This window comes from Salvelinus sp. IW2-2015, unplaced genomic scaffold (genome assembly GCF_002910315.2).
Source record: "Salvelinus sp. IW2-2015 unplaced genomic scaffold, ASM291031v2 Un_scaffold6719, whole genome shotgun sequence".
NCBI lineage: Eukaryota > Metazoa > Chordata > Actinopteri > Salmoniformes > Salmonidae > Salvelinus > Salvelinus sp. IW2-2015.
The window spans coordinates 46,389-50,380 of record NW_019947981.1 but is presented as its reverse complement, the minus strand read 5'-3'; the positions used below and the strand labels follow the sequence as shown (position 1 = coordinate 50,380).

Sequence of the window (3,992 nt, the reverse complement as noted above, 5' to 3'; positions counted from 1 at the left end):
AGATCTAAGTGGTTTAATTTGGTCAACGTCATTACATAGGTAAAGCCCTGGTTTAGACCCAACTACTGAAGGGCCACATTCAGGAGACAAATGTTAGATAGAGATGCCATTCAAACCGACATGATTCCTTTCCTCATGTCAGAAGACACTTTGTTATTCATGTATAGACATACCATCTGAACTTTATGCATTACACCCTTTGAATGTGTCCAGCTTATGGTATTTCAGGAACACTGTTCCATTTACAGACAAGCATATCAAAAACGATTTGGGGTTTCAATAACACCTTTGGTTCCAGTTAAACAAGCGACAAATGAATGACATAAGCAATGATTACCTTGAGTGCTTGATGTTTATTTTAAATTGCACTTGTAGAAGTGACCAGTAAGCAATTTAAAAATCACAACATTTGCATTTGTAGCTGTGTTCTCGTATTAATTGCAGACATCTTTAGTCACCTGACAGTGAGTGGATGGCCTGTAGAGTTTACCAATATCCGGAACTACTTCTTGGGTAGTGCTACCCTTGTACCAGGCACAGGACCCATCTTGCCTCTTGATACAGGCAAGGTTTTGGCCATTGTCGGTTCCCAAGTCTGTCACAGGCATGCATCAGAGGTGCTGATCGGACAGGGGAGGGAAGTAGGGGATGATCTGTGGATCAGAGTAGAGAAAGACCAAGATCATTGACTGACCATTACCCCAATACTCAAGCTCATGCATTGCCAATGTGACCAGATAGTATACTCCCTTTAAGAAATGTGATGTAATTTTAACAAAACTGGTGTATAGTAATACTATAATTCCCATCACACACCTTGCAATCGCAGCCGCTTTGTAGGGGAGTCAAGCTGTTCTTTTGTGCGGCACTCAAGGCCTCCAGGCGTTATAGCCACACAGTTTAATGCATCCTTCCAGTCTCCAGCTTGCCTACAGACAGAGGATATGAGTCAATGTACATGGGAAAAGATGGTGTAGGTACTGTCCCTAGATCTGATCTTGGCTCGTTAGCAGTTGCTCCACTAATGTAGGTTGGATACATCCTGGGTAAACTTACCCCTGGAGCGTGAAGACACTGATGCACCCAGACAGATTTATCATCATAAGTGTACACACACACAGTATTAACTAATGCATTAGTTGTATACATTTACAGTGCCTATAGAAGTCTAACCCCTTGAACTTGTCACATTTTGTTGTGTCTCAGCATTTACACTGAACAAGAATTAAAAACGCAACATGTAATGTGTTTCCCATGTTTCATGAGCCAAAATAAGATGGCAGAAATGATCCAAACAAAAGCTTATTTACCTCAAATTGTAACAAATTTGTTTACATCCATGTTAGTGAGCATTTCTCCTTTACCAAGATAATCCATCCACTTGAGGTGTGGCATATCAAAAACTGATTAAACAGAATAATCATTATCCAGGGAGCCTTGTGCTGGGGAATAAAATGCGCAGTTCTGTCACACACAACACCAGATGTCTCAAGTTAGGAGGTGCAATTGCATGCTGACTGCAGGAATGTCCACCAGAGTGGTTTCCAGAGAATTAATGCTAATTTCTCTACCATAAGCCCCCCATTTAGAGAATTTAGCAGTACCTCAAACCGACCTCAAGCAGACCACGTGTATGGCGTTGGGCAAGCGTTTTGCTGTTGTAAACATTGGTCAGAGTGCCCCATGGAGGCGGTGAGGTTATGCTATGGGCAGAAATATGCTACGGACAATAAACTGCATTTATCAATGGCAATTAACGCACAGCGATACCTTTCACCCACCACCATCACCTCATGTTACAGCATGATTATGCACAGCCCCATGGTGCAAGGATCTTCACACAATTCCTGGAAGCTGATAATGTCCAGGTCTCCCATGGCTGTATACTCAGACAAGACACCATTGTTCGGGATGCTCTGGATCAACATGTTCCAGTTCCTGACAATATCCAGCAACTTCAGCCATTGAAGAGGATGAGACAACATTCAACAGTCTAAATAACTAAGCGAAGGATATGTGTTGCGCTTCATGGGGAAAATGGTAGGAACACAGAAACTGACGGCCCTACATTTTGTAAAGGTACATTATCTGCGACCAACAGACATAGCTTTATTCCCAGTCATGTGAAATCCCGAGATAAAGGCCTAATTAATATATTTATATCAACCGATTACCTTACTTTATGAAATGTAAACAAGTAAAATCTTGGAATTGTTGGATTTATATTTTTGTTAAGTATATTTATGAAAAGCTGAGACTCAAAACATGTAACATGTTTTATTCTATGACACTCACAAGCTAATCTAGATCATTTGAAAGTAACAGGGTTCCTCTCCAGAGAAGATAGGAAATCCAAGGACAATGTCTTTAGTAATGTAATACGCTTACAGTTTTTTTTACAAACGAACAGTTGTCACTGATTAATTGGATATTAATTTCCCACCGAGCAAACAATTTCTGTACTTATGGCGTTCATATAAATTCATTTTTTATCAAGTATTTGCCCTAATTAATAAATGTTAACATAACTCATTAATGTAACTGTTTGTCCACTTGTTTGTTGGTTTACTTGTAGCCCTGGTTGTCCTGGAAAGAAAAATGGTAAAACACTAAGGCAAAATGTCAGGGCTGGACATGCAGATAAATGAAGAGCTGATCTTTGCTGGGGTCTATGGACTGAGGGTTAACCAGTGCTGGCAATTGAACTTGGGTAACGTAGTGAGAACCGCACCTGTGAAGAGATACTCCTTGTTGATTTCTAGAATCACACCGCACGAAGTGGTGTCAGTGAAGATGGCGTGGATAACCTGGTCACAACCTTTGAACAGCTAGCCAATCACAAGGAGAGAAAGGAAGATCTGTCAACCAGCTACATATATAGTTTGGAACCTCACTAACTGCAGCACTCAGGCACTGTCAGTCTTTACCCTTTAATGTCAGCAGCTCTGTAATGTGCAAGCAATCATTATTTAACCAAGATCTATTTTACAGATGAGCCCTGAATTATAAATACACTAAAATAAACAAAGAACTCAAAATAAGAAACTCAGAAATGAGACCAGCTTTCTGCTTTTTATTTGTATGCATTTTCTTCCTAAAAAGGCACCAAAATGTAAAATATTTTAACATAACGCCACAAATCAGGTGCAAAAAATATAGACTAAAAGATGGTGTACCTATCTCCATAAGGAAGGTCCAGTTACCACACCCAGTCTCAGGGATGGCTAACTCTTATGTCTTAATAATGATGTAAGGCAGTCAAAGTAAAAGGGCCAACCAACTATCTGGTAGAGAATGTAATGGCTTTAATGAAGTAGCAGCTGAGTTCATATAGAGGACGTCACCATAGTCTAGGACCAGTAGGAAGATCGACTGAATAATTACATTACTATTTAGAGGCATTTTTATAAAACGCCCACTTAATAAAAAGGAAATCATACCTTGATCTGTTGGATGTCATACTTGATGTCGTTAGACACCGCTTTCTTTCCAACCACCTTCGCCCTGATCACTAGAAGAGGGAGACATGGTTTAACTAACGTTATAGAAATGTATTCCAGTATACTGGTCAGACACACTGATGGTTTAAGGGTGATATGGAGAGAGAACAGTGTAGAATGCTTCTTTAACCTGTCTCCTCTCCTTAATCTACACTGATTGAAGAGGATTAAACAGGTGACATCAAATAGGGATCATAGTTTACAGCTTGGCCAGTCCATTCAATGGAAAGAAAGGTTCCCTAACTTTCTGTAAACACATACATCTCAATAATTCATTTGTCAGGCATGCCTAAGAAATGGTAAGTGTACAGGGCTCTCCATCCTGTTCCGGGAGAGCTGCAGGTCGTGGTTTCCTCCAACCATAAACTAGCGCACTAATTCTAATAATTAACTGGTGAGAAACAGAATCAAGTTCATTATAACTAGGGGTTGGCCTTGAAAACTTACAGGCGGGTACTCTCCAGGAACAGGGTTGGACGAGTCCTGGCTGTA

The 3,992-nt window shown here is 40.3% G+C and overlaps 1 long non-coding RNA gene across 1 annotated transcript; it reads right to left on the bottom strand.

Annotated features, from left to right (window-relative positions):
• Positions 1 to 333: 333 nt before the first annotated feature.
• On the bottom strand, positions 334 to 3,648 carry LOC112079022 (uncharacterized). Its single transcript, XR_002895836.2, has 4 exons — positions 3,441 to 3,648; positions 2,732 to 2,828; positions 815 to 929; positions 334 to 653 (listed from the first exon to the last, which is right to left on the bottom strand). It is a non-coding gene; the product is annotated as an uncharacterized lncRNA (long non-coding RNA).
• Between the last annotated feature and the right edge of the window lie 344 nt (positions 3,649 to 3,992).